The sequence below is a fragment of the Cupressus sempervirens genome, chromosome 11 (genome assembly GCF_028749045.1).
Source record: "Cupressus sempervirens isolate cs-2001-9-10 chromosome 11, ASM2874904v1, whole genome shotgun sequence".
NCBI classification, from domain to species: domain Eukaryota; kingdom Viridiplantae; phylum Streptophyta; class Pinopsida; order Cupressales; family Cupressaceae; genus Cupressus; species Cupressus sempervirens.
This window is the reverse complement of record NC_143128.1, coordinates 637964836-637991427: the sequence shown is the minus strand read 5'-3', so window position 1 is coordinate 637991427 and position 26592 is coordinate 637964836.

Genomic DNA, 26592 nt, shown 5'->3' with positions numbered 1-26592 from the left:
GGTCCACCTTGTGAAAGGATTTACAAACATACAATTAATTATGCACTTGGTAAAGAGATTTACAAAAGACTATTAGGTCTACCTTGTCAAAGGATTTGACTAATCCACCTATTAGGATGAAATAGTAGGCGATCTCTGATCTACAACTTGGTTTGTTGAATGAGAGTCCTTTATGTGCTAATCATCTTGTTGTGATAGATATGACTTTGTTTCTCCTTATACTGTTATAGCCTTTGTAATTCACTCTTTCTACTTTTCTCTGATTAAATTCACATTCCTTACTTCCTTACACGCATAGATATGATACAATTCATTACATATATACCAATTCAATTACACAAATTACAAAGTCAGCTACAATACAAGTTACCACAAATATTACAAAGTCGGCCCACATGAAGACATTCAGGTTCTAAAGACTGACTCGATGAGGTTCTGATACTTGGTATCCACTGTCAATGCTTGGCATCGTCATGCACTTGGTAGACGTAGAAGCTTGACCCATACTGATCACTTCTAAGTAGTCTTGAACCCAGTCTACACTGGTGACTCGGTAGATACTATGAAACTCGTCATATAAACTGAGTCTCTTGATTTACATTGTATGACTTGGTAAACACTATCACTTTGAGCTTGGTATAAATTGAGTCTCTTGGTTAACATTAAGTGACTCGGTTAACACTAGACTCACATCACATACATTGTGAATTCAGTGAACACTGCACAACTTGGCTTGCATTGGTGAACTCAACATGTACTGAGATGCATGATTTACACTACCAGTCTTCACTGTAACTGTGACTACTTGGTAATCACTAAGATTTGTTCAAAGGACTTGATAGCAACTATAGAACTCGGTGACAACTGAAATACTTGGCAAACACTAATAGTTATACGAAGAGCTCAGTAGCTATATATAATCTGAATAAGTGTGTGTCACTAATAACAAACTTGACTGATATGTCAACAAAAATAACTCTTATGTGATAGTAAACCAATATGAAATGCAATTTCATTAGATAATAAATAAATAAAGTCTAAAGTTCAATCATGCAAAAAAACTTTGAGACTTAAATTACATATAATTTAGAAATAGAAGCCAACAAGTGGCATTTTTGACCCACTTAGCACATAGAGGCATGTGTAAAAGCTGAAATACATTAATAACTATGAAAAATATAAACTTAGAAAGTTCTCTTTGTAGAGGAAATAATCATAGTTAAGACCTACAAAGGATTTTATCAAGTATTAGCAAGCACAGGGAGGCAACTACTCTTAAACCATCTATATTTTAGGAAAATTACAACTTTAATAAATAGTTAGATATGGCTATTATTCCTTAACTCTAATGTCAATCTTATTAGTATCTAACTCTTTTTACCATAGCATTGATCGAGTGTACTAATTAGGTTTTACTCTTTTTTTGTAGGTCCACTTGTATTCCTATCTTGTATTATTAGTGGCAACATTTGTGCAACATGAAAATTACAATTTGGATTGGGTTTCTATACATAATCTATCCTTAAAACTTGACCTTAGGTCTAAGCCTGTAGCTAAAAATGAGGGGCATTCATGATATGCAACTGCACAAAGAATGACCTAGATACTATGATAAGGCATTCAATTATATTTTAAAGTAGATACAAAGAATATGCCCCATCTAAGCTTTATGCATATTTCTTGTTACCTCTTGAGAAATATAACTCTACTTCAAAGTTTTTTTGTTTTTGAAATCTATGGATAAATATATTTTTTGGGGTGCTTATAGGTTTGGGCCTATAAATAAAAAACTCTTCATGTTGGACTTTTGGATATGTTTTACAATTTAAGTTAGTCTTGAGACTATCTATAATCAATTACATGAAAATTCGTTACATATTCAACTCTCACATGCTACAAGTTAACAAAACTAAAATTCATGCCTGTTTGTATCAAGTCCTCTCAATTCACCACCTTTGACACATTGAAAGATTATACTTATCATAAATATTATTATAGTGTCATTTTTTCCCCATCTCACTAAGTAACACTTTTGGAATGAGCATTTGCTTAATCCTAAAATAATTCTACTTCTAACCTCTCCTAAATAAAATAATGAAATATCACGGTAATAAAAAAATTATCACAATTCAATTTTTTGGAAAGCAAATGAATCCATCCATGAAGCATCCACATTCATAAAACAACTGATCTTTTAGAAAACTTACATCTTTAGGAAGGAAAAAAAACCCTCAAAAGTAAGACATAAATGAATTTATTATCTAACTTCAATAACATACATATCTTTGAAAGCATGCAATTGGGGCTTATGCTTTTATGTAAATTAAAATAATATTTTTTCATCTTCAATTTGTGTGTCATGTTACAAATAAGTTTTAAATATGAAATATAATAGATGTGTGTCATGATAAAAATGATGCCAATAGAGGCATGCAATGAGAAAGTAATACCAATTCAAACCAAATGCAAGCTATATAGAGACACATGCCTGTTTGATATATGAGGTTGTCTCGAATCACTTCTTGTAACTTGTAAAATTGGAAAGTTGAATCCTTAATATGAATTTCTACGTTGGTTAACAAACCTTTAGCCTCAAACCTAGGCAGACCATACAAGATCATAAACTACATTCATATATACTAAGACTTGAGCATCTTAAAAAAGAATTATTTTTTGTAACCCTACGATAATTTAAAAATTATCATTACTATTCTTTGAGTGCATCTACAATATGTTTTCTTCACACAAATTACCAAATAATGCATATTAGAAGCAAACCACATAACCTAATGGCTAACTTGATTCTTCCAAACCCACAAAGAAAAGTACACATGAAACTTGGAAATGTTAATGAAAAAGTCAGTTGAAAAAGTATGATACATTGTTTTGTTGTATATATCTGGGGACTTCTATAGGTAAAATGGGTAGAAAGAAACCAATGGGAGTAATTTTAATCAATTCCTTGAATTTTGCATAGGAGAAACATAGTATGTCTTCATGACCTATTGGACAGAGAAATTAATGAGTGGTGATATCACTGGAGTAATGACTATTTAATGTCCAATGAAACCACATAAGCACCACACAAAACAAGTCTCTTTCAAAAGTATCTATTACTACCTACAACATTTCCCTACACTACAAATGTGAGTGGGTCTCCAAAAAACCTCCAATGGCTAGTGACGTCACCCTCCTTTTGTTGACTTGGATGCTTGATCATTTTTTTTTCCATATTAGTTATTATAGATTAATAGTGGGCGATGTCCACAATAAAAAATGCCTACCAACTTAATCAATAAATAAATAATTATACAATACTTTATTAGATTTTTAGTTGTTTAAATGATGTATGTTTAAGATTTTTTACTAATATATTAGAACAATATATAAATATTATAGGGACAATGACCTTTATTGGCATTATTTTATGCTACAAAATTTTCACTGATTAGATTGGACCTTTAACAAAATTCAAATAACAAAGTTATGCAAGGTTAACAACTTCAACCTATAAATGTTTTTGTTCTAAATCCTATCAAAATCCAATTGAATGGAGGTGAACCCTTTTTAGTTGTATGGATGATTTTCATAAAACTTTAAAAGCAAGTAAATCATTTCTATTTTTACTATTTTTTCAACAACAAAAAAAACCATATTTGGTAGTGAAACTTTGTGTAGTCAAATAAGTAAACCTGTAAATAATTGTTTGGGTAACTAGTTACTAAAGTAAAAAATAATTTATTTTTATAGTCACTATGCGACATTTTTTAAATGTTGAGCTAGTACAAGAAAAAATATATAAATACAAGCAATTAAAAGGCTACAAATAAATGGAAATAGAGTATTACAAGTAGTGTACCAATCCAAGACTGACACACATAAAAACCTTGTTACATTGAGCAATCTGTTAGAATTCTTTAGAATAACTGAGAGGGGGGGTGAATCAGTTATTCAAGGTCCAAAATTCCCTATTAATACCTTTTTACTACTTTTAATGAATCCATACACTTTTCATCCATCCAATACTTAAATCAGTCATATAAGCAAGTTACAATAAATCAATATGCAATGATAAAACATCCAAAATCAATACATGACACAATGATTTACGTAGAAACCCAATTTGGGAAAAACCACCAGTAACATGCTACTTGATTCTCACTCTTCTGAAGTGATGCCCTATTAAAAGCCTGCCCTGTTAAAGGCTTACAACACACTGTTAAATGTGACCTTGTTAGAGGATTTCACCAAACTGTTAGGAATGGGCCTGGTTAAAGGTCTTTAGAACATTCACTTGGAATGTCACCCTGTTAAAGGATTTATCTTATGGCTATTAAACCAACCTAAGTCCATAGGATTTAAACTTGCTGTTACAATTGCTAGAAAGTAACGATAATGGTCTTTTGATCTGATATAACTTACAACATACTTTGCAGATTTCATATCACACTTTCAGTTCAATCCTCATGCTTGGCTTTAATCACTTCAGCTCTGACTGCTTGTCTCCCTCTCAAGCTTCGTCTCCTTGAGTCTTCTTACTCATTCTGCCAATGCAATCATCCTTATGGTCGTCTATTCAAACAGAGTTCCTGTGCTTTCTTCTCCTTAGCACATTCTTCAGCACTTCATGCTTTTATGCTTGACCACCTCTCTCTCTCTTTCTTCATTAACTTATGTCTTCTTATATAGAAGTCTGATTTGCCTTTGCCGCTCAATTCTCCCTCTCCAATTTTAGGGTTTCAAAATGGGTTAGGTAGGATACAATGTATCTACCCCATATCTTGTTCTCTTCTAGAAACTTTTCCAGTTGTATCTTAAAAACGTTCTACATGGTGTTCTGTGCCACCAGCTCATTATTCTTATCTTCCTTTTAATTCACAAATTTCTAGATAACAACCTTGTCGGCTTAGATCTGGTGAATCTTCGATTTCCAAAATAATGCAGCAACTCGGCATTATTGAGTTACTGGTGCTCGGCACCTCTGTGTTACTCGGCACCTATACCTACTCGGCACTTGGTTCTGCTCGACACTTGATTCTACTCGACACTTGATTCTGCTTGGCACTTGATTAACTCTGTGTCACTCGGCATCTTAAGTTTACTCGACATCTGAAGTTTACTCGGCATCTGGAGTTTACTCAGAATCTAAAGTTTACTTGGCATCTGGAGTTTACTCGGCATTAACTAGGAATTTGCTCGACTCATACTAGCTTGCTCCGCTCCTTCTCTCTAATGAACTTAGTTTGATCTTTACAAAAGACTTAGCTAAAACCTTAAATCTTTGATATGTTTTAGTGTGCCCATTCTTTGTAGTATATCATCAAATACACTCTTTCATCAATGGCTTAGCTGATCCTTGTACTTCATTACAACATCATAACTTCAACCTTTCTCTAGGTGTTCTAGTTACATCTTATTGATTGCCTCCACCTTGACAATCAACTAATTGATAGTATTTGGATCACTAAAGCAATTGTCATTCCTGCAAGTAGCAAGTTTGACATCAATGACAAAACAATGATTGAGGACATTCTTTACCAGTTCCATATATTATTCCAACAACTTAACTTATCTTATGATCATTTCAATCATTTCCAACAATCTCCCTTATTCAATCATTTCCAACAATCTCCCTCTTTGGCATTGATGGCAAACCAAACTGATCAATTAATCAACTTAGTTACCACCAAGATTGTATACGTTGTCTTGTTGTATTTTTACTACTAATCTCATATATATATCTCCCTCTTTTTTTGTATTGATCAGTTTTCTGCATATTTCTCCCTCTTTAACATAAATGCCAAAGATGTAACATCTTTATCATGCAAAATATAAGCTTTGGCTTCTTGTTGATTTTCTCCCTCTGTCACCATGCTTGTGACTGATTTGGAGTTTCTATTCCTACTGTCATCCTTTGCATCAACTTGTTAATATTTCAATGATTTATTCCTATTGATGCAGGACAACTTCCTTGTTGCTTTAAACTGCTTGAGTTAGGGGTATTACCCCCAACTTGCCTCTAAGATATTCATAGGCATCCTTGGGCAATGGTTTGGTGAAGATATTTGCAGTTTGTTCTTTTGTGTGAATGTATTCCAACTTCACTTGTTTGTCTTCTACCAATTCTCTGACATAATGATACTTGATTGCAATATGCTTGGTTTTTGTATGCATCACTGGATTTTTGGATATATTTATTGCACTTGTATTATAACAATACAATATCACAGGTTTTGTTACTTCTTCTTTCATTCCATTCAATAGATGTGTGAGCCATACAATGTTTGTGCAATTGACTGCAGCTGCCACATATTCTGACTCTGCAGTGGACTGTGATGTACATGTTTGTTTCTTGTTAGTCCAGGTGACCAGCCTTTTGCCTATAAATAATGCACCTCCACTTGTGCTTTTTCTATCATCAATGTTTCCTCCCTAGTCTGCATCTGTATTTGCATTGAGCTCAAATTTTCCATTCTTTTTGTAGTATAAACCAAAGTCATCAATTCTTTTAAGATATCTCATTATTATTTTTACTACTATGAGATGATTTTCTTTAGGATTAGCAGAGAACCTAGCCACTATTCCAACTGCTAATGCTATGTTTGGTCTACTATGTACAACATATTGCAGTTTTCCAATCATGGATCTATACATTGTTTGATTAACTTCAGCTGACTCATCATTTTTGGACAGCTTATTTCCTGTGGCCATTGGATTACTGACTGGATTAGATTCCTCCAATCCAAACGTTTTAAGAATTTCTTTGATGTACTTTGATTGTGTAACAAATATTCCATGTTTGAGTTGATGTACTTGCAATCCAACAAAAAATTTGATTTCTCCATACATAGACATTTCAAATTCATGTTTCATTTTGTCAGAAAAACCTTTGCAAAGTACTTCCTTACCACCAAACACTATGTTATCCACAAAGATTTCAAATACATAATGTCTTTACCTTCTTCTGCTTTGATGTACATGTTGTTTTTATCATCAATTCTTTCAAATCCAATTTGCACTAGATACTTGTGAAGTCTCTCATACCATGCTCTGGGTGCTTGTTTCAAACCATAGAGTGCTTTATGTAGCTTACACACCATATCCCTGTTGTTTTCATCAACAAATCCTTCTGGTTGTTCAATGTAGACTTCTTCTTCTAGTATACCATTTAAGAAGGCAGATTTTACATCCATCTGATAGACTTTAAAAATTTTGTAGGCAGCATATGCAAGTAAAGTTCTTACTCCTTCCATTCTAGCAACAGGAGTGAATGTTTCTCCATAGTCTATTCCTTCTTTGTGAGCATAACCCTTACATACCAGTCTAGCTTTGTTTCTGGTAATCTCACCATTCTCATCTAGTTTGTTTCTGAATACCCATTTGGTGCCAATCACATTCTTGTCAGTTGGTTTGGGAACCAAACTCCAAGTTTTGTTTTTTCTTATTTGATCTATTTCTTCTTCCATAGCTTTATACCAGTCATCATCTTGTAATGCACCATATACTGTCTTGGGTTCAGATTTGCTGATCAGACATGATTCATGTCTTAGTCTGTTCCTTGTCATTGGTCTTGCATCTTTGTCACCAATTATCTGTTCAACAGGGTGATGTCTTTTTACATATTTGGATAACCTTGGTTCTGTCCTTGTTTCCATGTTTGATCTTTCAGATTCAGAATCACTATGCACTTCGTTGTCAGGTTGTTCTTCATCATGTGTACTATCTTCAGAGTTAGATTGTGCATTTTTTTCATTATGCAACTCGGCTTCTGAATGCAACTCGGCATTCACTGGTTGTGACTCTGCTGAAACTGACATTTGTTGTTGATTTTCAATTTGATTGACATCATCCTTATCAACAATCATTCCTTCATAAGAATACACAAAGGTTTTGTACTCTTCCATTTTCTTTGGTTTTTCAGCTTGGACTTCTGTGTGCTCATCAAAATTTACATTTGCACTTTTCACAATTTTGTTAGTGTTAATATTCAAACACTTATATGCCTTACTTCTAGTGGAATAACCAAGAAATATGCCTTCATCACTTTTTGCATCAAATTTTCCATTTCTAACATCTTTAAGGATAAAGCATTTGCAACCAAATACTTTGAAATGTTTTACATTGGGTGAGTAACCATACCATAATTCAAAAGGTGTTGTATTTGTACCTTTCTTGACTTGTACTCGGTTCAGTGTATGAACAACTACACTTACAACTTCTCTCCAGTATTTTAGAGCAACATTCTTTTCCATCATTAATGTTCTGGCACAGTCAATCACAGATCTGTTTCTTCTTTCAGCAATTCCATTCTGTGGGGGAGTTTTAGGAGCTGACGTTTGTCTTTTGATTCCTTTGTCATTACAGAATATCTCGAATTCATTTGATGTAAATTCACCACCTCTATCTGATCTTAGGCATTTCAAGCTTTTCCCAGTTTTCTTTTCTACTCTAGCCACATACCACTTAAACATTTGAAAAGCATCAGATTTTTGTTTTAAGAACATAACAGTCATCATCCTGGAATAGTCATCAACAAATAGCATCATGTATTTATCTCCTCTATAGCTTTGTATTTCCATTGGACCACATAAGTCAGTGTGAACTATCTCAAGTATTTCTTTAGATGTATAGTTTTTTCTTTTTAAACTTGACTTTGTCATCTTTCCTAGCTGACATTGTTTGCACATGATATTATCAGGCTTCTTCAATTTTGGTAAACCTCTAACTTTCTTCATTTTACTGATGTTGACAAGATTATCAAAGTTGACATGACATAATCTTCTATGCCATAACCATTCATCATCAAATTTTGCAAATAGACAAGAAACATCATCCATATCAAGATAAAACAAATTACTCTTTTTTTGATCTCCTTTTCCTATTAGTTTACCATCAGTATCGTAGATTTTTGCAGTTTTGTTTCCAAATTCCACTTTGCAACCTATATTGCCTAACTGTGAGACACTCAGTAAATTGTAGTTTAATCCTTCAATATAGTATGCATTGTCCCATGAAATTTGTTCTGTGAGCTTAATGGAACCTTTTCCTTTGATTTGACATGGAGCATCATTACCAAATCTAACACTATTTCCATCATACTGAGTAAAGTTAACAAACTTACTTTTGTCTCCTGTCATGTGATGTGAGCATCCACTATCTATGATCCATTTGTCATTCTTGTTTATGCATGTTACTAGTGTTGTGGTCTCTTCTTCATCAGATTGGTCCTTCATGGCTACATAAACAACTTCATCATCATTGTCATCAAAATTTTCTTCAACAATATAACACTTCTTACCTTTTTCTTTGTAATCTCTCTTGTCATCATCTCTTTTGTTCTTGTATTTGTTGCCTTCCTTGGAATCCTTTTTCTGTGGACACCTTGCAGCAATATGACCTACTTCATTGCAATTGAAACAAATGATAGGCATCTTAGCTTTGAATTTTCCTTTGCCCCTGTGAAATCTTCTAGCGAGCAATGCTTCCAATTGTTCCACATCTTCCTCATCAGTACTACTATCACTGGATACATACTTCATTTTTCTTCCTTTATTTGATTTCACCTATTTGGCATCTTTCAGTGATAACTTGGCCTTAAAAGCAGATTCAACATTTTCAGGTTTGTAGTTGTCAAAGTTGGACAACTCAAATGCAGTGAGTCTACCTATTATACCTTCAAAACTTAGATTATTTCCTAGTATACATCGTAGCTCTTGTATTGCTGATACTCTAATAGCATAGATAGGGAGCAAGGTCCTTAAGAACTTACTATTAATAGTATCTTCATCCAGTTGACCACTCAAGCATCTTATTGCACTTACCACTTCCTTTATTATTGCACCATATTGAGCAGCATTCTCATTTTCTTCCATTTTCATGTCATCAAACTTTCCTCTAAGACTTTCTCTTTTTGCTCTTTTTACATTCTGATCTCCTCCATAGATGTCTGATAGGGCTTTCCACATTTTGAATGCAATGTCACATCCTTTCATATCATCAAATTCAGCATAGCTGAGTGCAGAGGCAATTTCCAGCATTTTCTGATTGTGTTCTTGCTTGTTTTTCATGTCTTCAGCAGTAGGAGCACCTGTTCGATCTACATGTTCAGTAATAATTGAATTTTGGGCATAATCTCCTATGGATCCAAGATGTAGCTTCATCAAACTTTGCAATGAAACAAAGTTGTCTTTGTTGAGCTTGGGAACTTCTCTCTTTGCCATTTTGATCTTTTCTGCTTGTAGTCCCTTTAAACTGAATCAACAGTTAGCTCTGATACCAATTGTTAGAATTCTTTAGAATAACTGAGAGGGGGGTGAATCAGTTATTCAAGGTCCAAAATTCCCTATTAATACCTTTTTACTACTTTTAATGAATCCATACACTTTTCATCCATCCAATACTTAAATCAATCATATAAGCAAGTTATAGTAAATCAATATGCAATGATAAAACATCCAAAATCAACACATAACACAATGATTTACGTGGAAACCCAATTTGGGAAAAACCACCAGTAACATGCTACTTGATTCTCACTCTTCTGAAGTGATGCCCTGTTAAAGGCTTACAACACAGTGTTAAATGTGACCTTGTTAGAAGATTTCACCAAACTATTAGGAATGGGCATGGTTAAAGGTCTTTAGAACATTCACTTGGAATGTCACCCTGTTAAAGGATTTATCTTATGGCTATTAAACCAACCTAAGTCCATAGGATTTAAACTTGTTGTTACAATTGCTAGAAAGTAACGATAATGGTCTTTTGATTTGATATAACTTACAACATACTTTGCAGATTTCGCATCACACTTTCAGTTCAATCCTTATGCTTGGCTTTAATCACTTCAGCTCTGACTGCTTGTCTCCCTCTTAAGCTTCATCTCCTTGAGTCTTCTTACTCATTCTACCAATGCAATCATCCTTGTAGTCGTCTATTCAAACAAAGTTCCTGTGCTTTCTTCTCCTTAGCACATTCTTCAGCACTTCGTGCTTTTATGCTTGACCACCTCTCTCTCTCTCTTTCTTCATTAACTTATTTCTTCTTATATAGAAGTCTGATTTTCCTTTGCCGCTCAATTCTCCCTCTCCAATTTTAGGGTTTCAAAATGGGTTAGGTAGGATACAATGTATCTACCCCATATCTTGTTCTCTTCTAGAAACTTCGTTAGTTGTATCTTAAAAACGTTCTACATGGTGTTCTGTGCCACCAGCTCATTATTCTTATCTTCCTTTTAATTCACAAATTTCTAGATAACAACCTTGTTGGCTTAGATCTGGCAAATCTTCAATTTTCAAAATAATGCAGCAACTCGGCATTATTGAGTTACTGGTGCTCGGCACCTCTGTGTTACTCGGCACCTATACCTGCTCGGCACTTGGTTCTGCTCGGCACTTGATTCTGCTCGGCACTTGATTAACTCTGTGTCACTTGGCATCTTAAGTTTACTCGACATCTAAAGTTTACTCGGCATCTGGAGTTTACTCGACATCTGGAGTTTACTCGACATTAACTAGGAATTTGCTTGACTCATACTAGCTTGCTTGGCTCCTTCTCTCTAATGAACTTAGTTTGAGCTTTACAAAAGACTTAGCTGAAACCTTAAATCTTTGATATGTTTTAGTGTTCCCATTCTTTGTAGTATATCATCAAATACACTCTTTCATCAATGGCTTAGTTGATCCTTGTACTTCATTACAACATCATAACTTCAACCTTTCTCTAGGTGTTCTAGTTACATCTTATTGATTGCCTCCACCTTGACAATCAACTAATTGATAGTATTTGGATCACTAAAGCAATTGTCATTCTTGCAAGTAGCAAGTTTGACATCAATGACAAAACAATGATTGAGGACATTCTTTACCAGTTCCATATATTATTCCAACAACTTAACTTATCTTATGATCATTTCAATCATTTCCAACAATCTCCCTTATTCAATCATTTCCAACACAATCATAGAGACAAAATAGTAACATATTATATTCTCTACCAAAATGAACCTAAGAAAAGAGGTGCATAACAAACTTACAAGACATAAACCTTAAAGTTCTAACCAATTATCTTGGGACAAAAAATAACATCATGATAGAAGTGTATAGTACTTAAAAGGTTGACTAAGTTTGTTCTCAAGCTAGAACTTTGAAACTTAATCCATGATTAGTTGACTTTGGTCAATAAGTTTAATAATTTTCTTATGTAAAACCTAGATGTAAAAATAAGAAAGTCATGTAAAGAAATATGTAAGAATAAAGCCTCACAATATTAGTTATTTTATCCCTTATAGTTGGTTATACTTATATGACATGTTTTTCCCTTTGTACTTTTACTATAAATTACAGGTCTTAATAAAATATTTTTTAGACTGAATCAAACTGGAGCATTTTAAGTCAAGTTTACTTACAATATGTTGATGGAGTATAACAATGACCTTGATTGTTTAAGGATTGGAATTCTCTATTGATACAAAAAGTCATTTTCTTTGGGTGGGACACTCTCCATGGAAAAATATCAACCAAGGATGATCTTTCTAAAAGGGATTCCAATTCCCAATAAAATGTATTATTTGTAAGCAGGAGAAGGGAATAATTCAACATCTTTTTATTCACTATTAATTTGATTTGTAAATCTGGAGGAGTGTCCTCCACAAGTTTACAACCCAATGGGTGTTCAATATGAACATTTAACAATCCACACTCAACTCGAGGTGCCCATCAAAATACCCACTCATTAGGTAGCTTTCAAAGTAGATTCCCCCCATGTCTACATATCTAGTGAAGTATCTGGAAAGAGAGAAACAAAATGATTTTTAGGGATACTGACAAAGCTATTGATGATACACTTTTGGATTTTAACAAAATCTTATTGGAAAACATTACAACTAGCAATTGGAAAACTCCTAATTTCCCCCCAAATAGTGGGGATTGTATGCTTGATAAAATCTATAAACTCTCGAAGGCTTTCCGTAGGTTTGATGATACTAAGAAACTTCCTGCAAGTAATACCAAGTGGAGACCTCCTCCTTCCTAAAATAAACTAAATTTTAATGTTGTTTCTTAAGGGGGGGAGAAACCATGGGAGATGTAACTAGGGAACAAAGGTGACTTTATAAATCCCTATATTGGAAACTTAAAGGACTACACTAGTGACCCTACAGAGAGAATGACCATGCTCTAGGGTATAAAGATAACCTTGTCAATTGGTATTAAAGCCACTTAAATTTAAGGGGACTCAAAATTAATTATTGAAGTTACCAAAGGTGGTGACTACTAATTAGAATGTGGAGGGGATTTTGTAGGATGTGAGGACTTTATTGACTAGGTTTGATGAATTAATACACAACACATATTTAGAGAAGGAAATGTTGTGGATAATTCAATGGTTTCCATGAGGTTGGATTTAGATGGCGTACAATGTTGGAGGGAGGAAAACCCATTGCCTTCTAATATGAAGACCCTTCTAAGAGAAAAGAAAACCTTTTTCTCCTTGTGAAAGACAATAGTGTAGCATAGTGTACTTGCCCAACTTACGTGTCCCCTCATTCTCTAATGATTGTATGTTACATGGCCATGTACATACTTTATTAATTTGATTGGTCCCTTCCTTGGCAACTGTTACATTAAGTTCTATTTTGATATGGTGGATATTCCAAGACCACAAAATCTACCATAACTTAATATTTCATTTCTACCCATGATTATGACAAAACATTTTCATAACAAAGTGTTGGTAAATAGATTTGTCACTTGAAAATGGCCCAATGGAGTGTATGTGACAAACTATTCACAACAGTTGGATAGGCCCTTGATATGTGGTCTTCCTCTGTGTTTAGAGGGGAAGCTCCCTCGTATGATATAATTTTGAAGTTTTTCAAATAAAGATGAAATCAAACTTTAAAAGATCAATAGGAAGCCATTGATGATGAATGTGCCACATGACTTCAAAGTTTTCTTGGACTAACTTAAACTGCTAATAACAACAATCAAGATCTATGCTTCAAAATTACCACTAGCGCAATGTTGACCCAAAGATTCATAAACACTTGCACAATACAATGAAAATGTTCACTACAAAAAGAATCAACATTTTTAACAATTTAGATTTTGAAAGAAGATAACTCAAATAACATTTTCCTTTATTTTCTTGCACCAAGAACCTAAGAGGAATTTTCAATTACAAAGATAAAATTTGTACACACTTTCAAAATATTATCTTATCACCAGAATCTAACCTAAGTCGTCTCCTATTCAAAAGTCCAAAAAAATCCCTTTACAAAGCCAAAATGATCCCTTTTATACTCATCAAGGTTAAGAACTACTCCTCTATGTTTAATAACTACTTCCCAAATACATGATTTGGGTGAGGTCAATTAACCTCTACAATATTAACCAAGTAGACCTCAAACTTAGACCTTACACCTTTCAAGAGGAAAATTGAATAATCAATCCTTGTTTATCTCTTTTCGATATTTGAATGATTTGTTCAAGTTACACCATTTAATTAATGAACACAAATCCCTCTTTTTAATGAAGAGATCAAGAGCATGAGGCATGCATGAGTGTGTAGGATACTAACTTTATGTTCATGACCTCTCCAATTGTGCTTATATCTACCAACTGTGCTTTTCTTTCATGATAGCATCTATTGAAAGGTTGGCTCTTGTATAGACACAAGTACCAAAATCCCCCATCTATTTTGCAATTATCACATATTGTTTGAGAGTATCTCAGAGCATTCCATTGAAACAGTTAGGTGTCGAGTCTATAATTTCATTCTTGCCTCCACAAATATTTGATAAAAGTTGACGAACTTTATGATTCATGCAATTGTTGCATCCCCAAGAGATGGCATTCTATTGAATGATTCCAATGCATTGACTCCAGTTACCTGCACATGTAAGAAATATGTCCTTGCTCTAGAGTTTTGATATAATTATGCAATGGTGGACATATTCTCATAATCCATCACTATTGTTGACATATATGTATCCTCCTTGAGAAATTATTTCAGGTATATATGAGATGCTTTATCAATATGGAGGGAATGCTCAATTTGTGGAGTCTGAGATTACATCTCATTACATTGTATCTTCTACTCAAACATTAACATTTATTTGGCACCTTCTCATTTTTTCATCATCCTTATGCAAGACAACACTTCCTCCTTGGCACTCATTGAGTTAGTGATGGTTTATTGCTTGTGATTGTATGATTTATTTGACTTCTTCTTTTGGGTAACCCATTCATAAGGTGTAAATGAATGTACCTTATGCTCTACCTATCATATTCATCCCACATCTTGTAATGATTCTCAATATGTGTCTACAATATGTTCCTTCCATTGGTGTTGAGTGTTTCAAACATCTGTTACCCACTCCAATTTTAACACTTTAATATGCTCTAAATGCCTCACATAATAGTGTCTTCTATATCAATGCCATGTGTTTTAACTCACTAGAAAATTTGAATGCTCTTTTCCAAACCACATACATTAACTATATATTCATACCTGGTGTTTGCATAAAATATTCTCATAAGGACCATGTGCTTTATATGTGGCAGAGGCATCAAAAAGATGATTATGCTACTTTAGAAGAGGTATTACTTCAAATAATCAATGCATTTCATTCCCGCACACATATCTTGTGTTCCTTGTATTATTTCTTGATGTAGATACTCAGAATCCAGTGTATTTAGTGGTACAAACTTTGTGCCTACACACATTGCATTCATGATTGAGCATTAAATCAAACACTTCCCACTCATCCTCTTCAAAATTAACTTCTTGAACCTTCACCATATCTGTGACTATGCTTTCATCATGCGGTGGAAAATGCATGTGAATGAAATTTAGGCAGTGTGGTCTCATCTATGCTTGAACTAGAGGTGAGACATAGATCACGATACAATATTCTCTAATACTCGCAACTGCCCATCGATTTCTCTGGGACTTTCTTGTCATGTTAACATCATGTAAATCATATCATGTGTGATGTTTCTACTATCAGGTTAGCATTAAAATACTCCTTCCTTGTGTAGAACTCTAAGTAATTGGGAATTGATTGCCTAATGCCATCAAATGTGTCATGGTCTGGATTGGAGTATTCTATCACAAACCATACACAAAATCTCCTTCATATTGTAGATAGGATATTAATGCATTGTGTTAAATAGTTCGCAAGTCTTCATGCATTATTATATCTACTTTTTCAAATATTTGAAGCTATCTTCAAATATTAGGATTGGTAATTCATTGCTAGTAGGTTGATGGTCTTAAAGTCATGTGATAGTAATGACACACCACAGAATGGGGACACATTCCTCATTCTTCATCTATGCCATGCATACAATCAACATCAACACATCTTGCTAACCTTCAGAAACACAAAATTACCTCTATCTACAACTTCTTCTCTCTACAACTTACATCTCCACTCATGCTCTTTAGATTCTACAGAAACATCTCCAGTTGTTTTGGGCTACCACAATAAGCATATATATCACCAATACTTGCCCAATCATATTGCCAAATCTTCAAACTGAAAGTGTAATGGTGACACAAAATATACATTCCATGGATGTCGTGAGAGAGGAAGAGCTCAATAGAGGCATTTATTCAAATAATTTGTGCGACATGTAATTATTTTCTCAAGTGGATACCATCATATTCCTATATTAATCAAAATTGATTCTCTGTCCAAATCTAGTTGTGACTATAGCTCCAAAATTTCTCTCTACATTCCATGTAGTGGCAGATTATAGTATTGTTGTCCACACTATACATTTCATCAAACACTTTGATGACTTCAATCCTAAAACTATGTCAGGCATTTTCTTAATTTGTAAACTGTATCCATTCTTCTATCCATTACACATTGATAGATATCACATTGAACCTATCATCTTATGCATATCCACAATACTTGTAGTCCATTAGAAGACATTCTTTGACCTACAGATTTTATTAGATTTGAGGTTCCCATTTTCTTTGAGGCACTTTGTAAGATGGTTTGCAGGCCATTCCACAAGATAAATCTTTTATTGATGATCTCACAATCTAGAATATGTGAGGAGTGTTTGATCCAAACATTTAATTATGTCATTCACCTTCCTACAGTTGACTAAGACAACCATCCTTTCCCTATCTTGGCACTTACCTATGAGATGATCCAGTTCTCAATTCTCATTTTTATCTCTTGGAGAAGGAGGTTAATAACCGTATTCAAAATACATGTTTTGAATTCCAATCTTAACCTCTCTTTTTTGGATGAGAGGTTAAGGTTAGTGTTTTGGAAATTTATCTTACCCCTTTTAAGGTGGAGAGGTTAAGATTTCAAATTGAAACATGTATTTTGGACATTGAACCTTAACCTTTTTAAAGGCTAATGGGTAATGATTGAAATGAAAACACATATTTTGGAAATTTATCTTAACCTTTTTAATGGAGAGGTTAAAATTTTGAAATGAAACATGTGTTTTGAGATGCTTCATTAACCTTTGATAACTTGGGACTTAGGAACCAAATTAAAAAAATTTGAAGTGTTGGATGGAGATAGGAACAAGCCAAAGATATTCAAAAGGTAAAAGTGCTTACAAAGATTGAGGAGAAGAGATCATTTATCCTTAAAAAGAGGTACATCCAAGGAATAGCCATAGTTTTACATGACAGGGATTTTGAAAATTTAGAGCAATTTTTGATATCCAGGCAACAATTGATGATTTTTGGTTACTCTACTAGGGACCGACACAAGAAAGATTAATCAATTGCCTACGATGAAGTAAGATGGTGTTGCCTCGTGAGAGTGTGCTCCCAATTCTCTAGTTGAATCTTGGTTTCCAAGACATGTAGAAAGATATTATTTTAGATTTGAACACTCTAGCCTAGAGGTGTAGACAAAGTGGTCAGTAATATCATCAAGTAAATCGAGTTCTAGAAGAAGAAGAAGTTGGGGAAATCTTGCAAAGAGCTCCTCTTGGTCAAAATATTGTAGTCATTGAAAGAATATTTGTTATTCTAAAATGGAACAAGCAAAATATTGGTCACATCCAAGGTCAAGTAAATAATAGTCAGTAAGCTGGCTAATAAAGGTACCTTCCCTTGAATGAAGGTTGGCGACTCTATTTAGAAGATTGAATATTGGCAACTCTATCTAAGGTTTGAATTCAAAACATGGTTTGATACAAAGGGAAAGTTGAAAGTGAGAGTGATAGTGATAGTGATGATGAATACTTTTCATATCCCAAGAAATAGATTCATAATGAGCCTCTACAAGTTGAAATCTTGAAGAATTTCTATGTCGGGAGGAGTCTAGATCCTAGAATAGTTCATCCCGACTAACTGTAAATTTTTCTAAAGATCAAAGGAGATGATGGAAAAGATTATGGGTTTCTTTCTCGTGATCATTATTCTTTATTTGAAAAAGGTTCAACATATAAATATAAAAGTCTTTTTGAAAAATTCCTTTCATCTAAATCAGAAATGAAGAATAATGAGAATGTCTCTCTTTCACTTGTCTCTCAACAAAATCAAAATTTCATTGATCCTAAGCAAGGTAGCTTCTTGAAGAGTTTCTATGGTGGGCGGAAACTAGATCCATAAAAGATCCATCCATCTTTGCAAAAATATATGAAGAAGATGGTAAAGATAATCAAATTTTCTCTCACAAACCAAAAACATTTTTAGAAAGAAGTTCCACGTGTGATTATAAGGAAGACTTTGATCAGAAAAATGGTTCATGTGAATCGAAGATGGATAATGGTGGTCAACATAGTGTCCCAACACTTGCATCTATTTCTCATCAAAATCATAATTTCATTGATCCCAATCAGGCTAAAATTTTAAAAAGCTTCAATGGTAATGCACGCCTGGATCCTAAAATATATAAATATATAACAAGGTATGATGAAAGCCTCTCTCAGCAACTTGTTACCTCCTAGGTGGAGATGAGAATGGATATGAGTGACATTTTATTTGAGGTGAATGCAAAGGTTGTTGTTAAGGTCATGAGTCTCTTGATGACAGGTTAGATGTGGAAAAAACTAGTATGGTTTTAAAACATTACTAGTCTCAAGTGACTACTTTAAGGGGGAGACATCTTGTCAAGTTGCATAATGACTATGTTTGGGAGTAACTCCCTGATCCTCAAGACCAAGTGTATACCATGTTATTGAATTATTCTACTCTCAAGAGGCATTAGATTTTAATAGTATTATTGTATTCCTTTTTTCAACCACTTAAGAAACCAAAATACTATTTCATTTCTATTTTCTTCTTCTTTATTCCTTGGAGAGTTTGTTAGAAAATAAAATCCACCAAGATAACTAAGAGGGGGCGGGGGTGAATTAGTTATGTAATTAAAACAACTCTCAATATCATTATTAATTATGAAACATGTAAATAATAGATACACCAGCCATAGAAAGATAAATATGCACAATAACATCATATATGTTAACTAGGGAAACCCTTGATTGGAGGGAAAACCCTAGTGGGGATGGTACTGAAAAAATTATGTACTAATATAAAAGTTACTTGCGGAGGATAGACCTTGTTAAGATTCAATGAAATACAATTAGAACATATGAGTCCCTGTTAGGAGACTTTGAATCCCTGTTAGGAAATGTACCAACCTTATTAGGAGTTGAAAGGAGGACAATTGAACCCACTATCCAAATAACTGAAAAATAGTATTCACTAGACAATCTTCTCGATAAGAATATCCAAGGTATTTGAACTAAACATACAACAACTCTTTTTCTGATATAGTTCCTTTCAAGCTCACAGTACATCCTCAACATCAATCTTTACTTTGATTAAAAGATATTTGTATTCAAGTTTGCTCAACCAAACATTACAATGCATATGATCTCATTGATGAATACCACACACTACCACAAGGAAACGACCTTCCATTTATACCAAGTCCTAAAACAATTTATTGATTCATCCTTAAGGCTTTCCCAATTTACAATAATAATATATGACACATTACATTATAATTATACATTGTTTTCAAGATTGACAATAAACTATTAGCTCGTAGTCATCATAAATTTTCAATTGGTGATATTTACATTATGCCCTCTAAATTAATACATATCTAACATGTCTTCAACCTCTTTCTTAGTCCTCTCAAGACAATTCCATCTTTGTGTGAAGATAGAATCAAACCAACAATACACACTTTCCAGAAATGTTGTCTGAAAGCTACCTTCACTAAAATCCTCATAACTCTATCTAGCCTTCATATTTATGTACACTCTCTTAACTTTAGCCTCTAAACATACTATATAACAAAACCTCATGTGCACATAAGCTAATATTCAATCCTCAAACCTCTCCAAATGCTACTACATCTGTAACTCTACTAGACTTCACATAATAACTAGTATGTTGACATCAATGACAAACACTATCATAAATGCAACACATAAGCTCTGAATCATGTCTCAACAAATGATATTATACTCCCCTATAGGAATATCATCAACATTACTGGTAAAAATCTCCACCTTTGTCATTGTGACAGCATAGATGAAAAACATCCAAGTTCCAAGAATACCAGATATACTTCTTCCTCATCTGTCTTTACACCCCCATTCATGTTGCTCATGAATGTAATCATACATCTCAGCCTCAGATAGGTTGTAAAGAGTTTTTCGTGTTCAAATCACAACCATACAATAACCGATGTGCATAAGGAAGGTGTTAATCTCCCCCATACGTCAAAATCTTTCACAAATCCTCTTCATCAATCAAATCCACATCTCTCCCCAAAGGATGTATCAAGTATAATATTTTTTATGTACATATATCTTCCCCATTGACATCAATGACAAATGTATCATTATGTCAACTCTCAAAGTTCAATCATTTCCAAAACAATCTATAGTGTTTAAAGACACTATATAATACCAATACCCAAAGTCCTCAATGACTTGGCTCAAACATAGATACTCCCCCATAGAAGAAGCATCAAGCATTTAGTCCATATAAAGGACTATGCTCTGCTACTAGCTAGGTTGATGCAATCACCACATCAACAACTCTTAAGTAGGTTGGGGCATAACCCCAAGCATACCTCTTAAGTACTCAAATGTATCCTTAGCCAAAAGTTTTGTGAATATATATGCTATTTGCTCCTTTTTGCTAACATATTCAAACATGATCTCTTTCCTTGTTGCTTTCTCTCTCAAAAAGTGATACTTAATAGATATAGGTTTTGTCTTTGAATGTAATATTGGATTCTTCGACATAATGATAGTACTTGTGTTACAACAATGTATGATAACATGCTCGAATAATTCTATCTGTAATGTTCTGTAGATTTTGAGAATAGATCAGACTTCAAATGTAAAGACTAGATAGGCACAAGAATAACCATAAGCAATAACACTGATATTCAGGTTTAATATGCTGATGGAATTATTTTAGATCCTGGTACAAGTACGAACTGGAGTACTGAAAGTTGCAGATAAAACTCGTGAGCCTAAGCAGACTTGGAGATCAAACTATATGTTTGTTGTGTGTCCCCATACCGTCTTCACAACCCACTAATATATCCATTTCAAAGGGTATGTCCATTAAGGGACATAACCCTCAGCATTTAACTAATAATTATTTTACCCTAAGTCGACATCTAACTAACAATTGTTCGTCGGATCTTAACTAAAGTCAGTTAAGGCACAAAACTAAAGACTATTATACCCAAATTGCCAACACCTTTAGAACTAGTATAAATAATTATAAAATGCCATTTGCAATGGAATATATAGTTATGAGAGTAAGGTATGATCTATACCCAAAGAATTGTGGATTACCAAGTTAATTTCTTAACACTCCCTGTTAACCTGATAATCCTACAAAGAGATATTATATCTAGCAACATCAATAAAGATGTTAAGCAAGAATTAATACTCTATATCTGTCTATCTCTTCTCAATACACGGTATTATAAAACATATAATACAAAGTCATATTACTAAACCTGTGATATGACAAATCACTGCTACTAGTGATAAAATACATGTTGTGACTCATAGAAACTGGTACTTCTAAATCACAACTAGATCCTGAATTTAAGATCTACCAGAATACAGGATAAACCTAAAGAATTTCTAGAATTCTTTCTTTATCCAATTTGTGACCCATGAACAAATCAATGTCACGAGACAATTTAAAATTCACCTCGATCTTAGAGTAAAATCTATTGTTAGGACATTATCTAAGAGATCGTCACCTCTCATAATGCCTATTGCACAAGTATTCATTATTTCAAAGATCGTCACCTCTGATCAATAAATCATCAACATACAATATCAATATTACCATACCATCTTTATCTCTTTTATAATACAAGTTTGGATCAGCTTCATTCTTAGAGAATCCTAAGCCAATGAGATATTTATCAATCCTTTCATACCAGGCCCTGGGAGCCTGTTTAAGCCCATAAAGAGCTTTCTTGAGTCGACAAACAAAGGCATTTGGATCATGTGTTTCAAATCCTTCCGGTTGCTCTATATAGACTTCTTCATAAATCTTCCCATTGAGAAATGTTGTCTTTACATCCATCTGATGTACCTTCCATCCCTTAGTGGTGGCAATTGCTAAGACAACTCTAATGGTAGTATATCTGGCAACAAGAGCAAAGGTTTATTCATAATCAATTCCTTCTTTCTGAGAAAAACCTTTGGCTACAAATCTGGCTTTATATTTCTCAATACTTCCATCAGCGACATGCTTTATTTTGAATAACCATTTTGAAGAAACAATGGATTTTCCTTTTGGCCTTGGAACTATTTCCCAAACATCATTTTTCACAATTGATTGATATTATTTTGTCATAGCTTCTTTCTAAGCGGGATGTTTAATAGCATCAGAAGGATTGGTTGGCTCTGTTTTGGATAAATCAATCATATTTGTTGTATAACCAAAGAATCTTTTAGGTCTTTTACTTTCTCTGATTGATCCTAAAGGTGCAACAAAATCTTAAGCCACTTCAACTATTTTTATGGCCCAAAGTGGCCTTTTCTTTTAACTTTCTTCAAGGTTTACTTCATCTTTGACCTTTTCTAAGTTCTCCTTCTGGGATTCAAACTCACTTATGCTTTCAAAATTTGATAAAGGAGAGGATTCATGAGAATTTATTGCCCTTTTAAATGCAAGATCTTCCTCAAAGACTACATCCCTGCTCAGTCCAATAGTTTTCTGTCCAAGTATGAAGATTCTATATGCTTTGGAAGTTTCATTATATCCTACAAAGATACCCTTCCTTCCAAATGGTTCCAATTTGGTTCTCTTTTGGCACATGTATGTATACAGGAAATCCAAAGATTCTGAGATGACTTATATTAGGTTTATTTTAGTAAATACTTCTTCAGGAGTCTTATCTTTAAGATAGGAGTGAGAGCTTTTGTTTTGGATATATACAACAGTACAAGAGGCTTCTTCCCCTAGATAGTATTCTAGATTTTGGTCAAAAATCATAGACCTAGCAGCTTCTATAATTGTCCTATTTTTCCTTTCCGCTACCCCATTTTGTTCAGTGTTATAAGGAACAGTATACTCCCTCTTGATTATTGATTCTTTACAAAAAAAAAAAAAACAAATCTCGAGTATATTCTCCTCCATTATCTGTTCTAAGGGTTTTAATTTTATGTCCTCAAAAAATTCCAGTTAATGCTTTGAATTCCTTAAATCTTTGTAAGATTTCTTCTGATTCTTTGCATTTTAAAAAATAAATCCATGTTTTCCTAGAGAAGTCATTTATGAACAAGACATAATACCAGAATCCTCCAAGGGAGGGAACGGACATGGGTCCACATAAATCTGAATTAATTAATTCTAGCACATTATTTATTTTTCTAGTACTATCATAAAAAGGTCTTCTAGTACTTTTACCTAGGGCACACCCTTTGCAAATACTAGGGCGATCTTGTTTTAATTTTGGTAATCTGGTAACCATCTTCTCCATGGTAGATAGGGTCTTAAAGTTTAGGTGCCCTAATCTTCTGTGCCATATTTTGTTTGAATCTTTTGCTTTGGGAAACAAGGGCTTGAATGGATTCTATATTTAGTTCATACAAATATCCCTTTCTTTGACCAATTACTTTGGCTTTCTTGATGGAAGAATTCTTAGCCCAAGTTAGTACTTTGCCATCCATGAATGCAACATTGTGTCCATCATCTTCTAACGTTGTAATTGATATAAGGTTCCTTTTTATCCCTGGTACATATAGTACATCTTTCAGAAGGAGAGTATTTCTTATTTTTAGCTTCAAGGTGCAACTACCAATCCCTTTAACTGAATGTGCTGAGTTATCACCAATAGTAACTTCACTATTGACTTTCTCGAACAAGAAATCTAGAGTTTCTTTATATCCCATTATATGCTTGGAGGATCCACTATCTATTACCCATGCCTTATTTGAGATTTCATTTTACAAGGAGGAATACAAAACACGATTCTCTAGATCACAAGTTTCTTCTTCTCTAATATTTGTGCAATTTGCTTGTTGTTTGGAGTTTTATGGACAATTAGATCTAAAGTGTCCAAATTTTTCACATTTTTCACATTTTATTTTTGATAGGTCTTTCTTGGACTTTCCATTCTTCTGATTTCCTTTATTTTTCTTGAAATGCTTTTTCTTGCCTTTATAAGAGTTGGCATTAAGAACGTGAAGTTCTTCATCTTCCATTTTAGGTTTTCCTCCTTTCTTTAGTTTTCTTGATTCTTCCTGAAGACAATCATTCTTAAGTTTGTTAAAATCTGGAAGCTGGTCTCTAACACTTATTCCTTGTGCAAATGTTTCCCATGATTCTAGCAGTCCATCTAAGGCCATGAGCATTAATTCGGTGTCATTTATGATGGTTCCTATGCTTGCCAATTCATCTCTAATACCAAAAAATCTTAGAAAATAGAAGTTTATTCATTCTCCTTTCTTTATTTGGATGTGATTTAGTTGTCTCTTTAGTGCAAGGACCCTCGTTGCATTATTTACTTCAAATGCATTTTGTAATGCATTCATCATATCGTAGGCAGTTAGGTGTTTTGTAAGCATAGGTACGATGTCATTCTTCAATCCATCCAAGATGATTTGAATGGCTTTCCTATTTCCATTGGACCATATGGATTTGTGAGGTTCAACAGGTGGCTGTTTGGATGCTCCATCAACAAACTGTCGAACATTATTTTCTTCGAGAATCATCAAGATTTTGAATTTCCATGCTTCAAAATGTTCCTTTCTATCAAATCTATCCTCACGCCTGATTGTATATGCCATTGGAAATGAAGGAAAACTATTGGATATGAACAAGTCTGATAATTGACAATTTGCAGAGCCCTAGATCTGATAACAGGGCTCTGATACGATGTAATGTTCTACAGATTCTGAGGATAGATCAAACTTCAAATGTAAAGACTAGATAGGCACAAGAATAACCTTCAACAATAACACTGATATTCAAGTTTAATATGCTAATGGAATTATTTTAGATCTTGGTACAAGTATAAATTGGAGTACTAAAAGTTGCAGATAAAACTCGTGAGCCTAAGCAGACTTGGAGATCAAACTGTATGTTTGCTATGTGTCCCCATACTATCTTCATAGCCCACTAATATATCCATTTCAGAGGGTATGTCCATTAAGGGACATAACCCTCAACATTTAACTAATAATTATTTTACCCTAAGTTGGTGTCGAACTAACAGTTGTTAGTCTGATCTTAACTAAAGTTAGTTAAGGCACAAAACTAAAGACTATTATACCCAGATTGCTGACACCTTTAGAACTAGTATAAATAATTATAAAATGCCATTTGCAATGGAATATATAGTTATGAGAGTAAGGTACGATTTGTACCCAAAGACTTGTGGATTACCAGGTTAATTTCTTAACACTATCCCAATATCTTTCAACATCTACTTCATCCAAATAATCTAATTACAATTGTTTGTTGTTGCTACATACTTTGCTTTCGTTGTACTCTGTGAAATGCAATCTTGTTTCTTGCTCAGCCAAGAAACTAGTCTTCCTCCCAAAAAGAATGTTCCACCACTACTAATCTTTTTGTCATCTACACTTCATGTCCAATTAGCAACAATGTATGCACATGAAGTGAAATCATGTGATATGTCATAACATCTTCCATAATCATGTGTGCCTTTCGAGTATCTGAAAATTCTTTTTACTACTGCATAATGTGTCTCTTTAGGATTTGCCTAAAATCTTGCCACAATTCCAATTGCACTAGCTATATCAGGGTTAGTGTGTGTGTAAACACTACAATCCACTAATCATAGATCTATACTTTTTTTGTTCAACAGTAGGGGATTTATCTTTGCTAGATAACTTACATCCAGTTACCATAGGTGTTCTAACAAGTTTACAACTTTTCAATCCAAACCCTTTTAGCAAATCTTTAAGATAGTTCATTTGTGATACAAAAATTTCATCATTGTTATCTACAATTTGCAATCCCAAGAAGTATTTCATCTCTCCAATCATACCCATCTCAAATTCTTTCTTCGTTTCTTCTCAAAATGACTCGCTTCATCATTACCTCCAAAAATAATGTCATCCACAAATAATAATA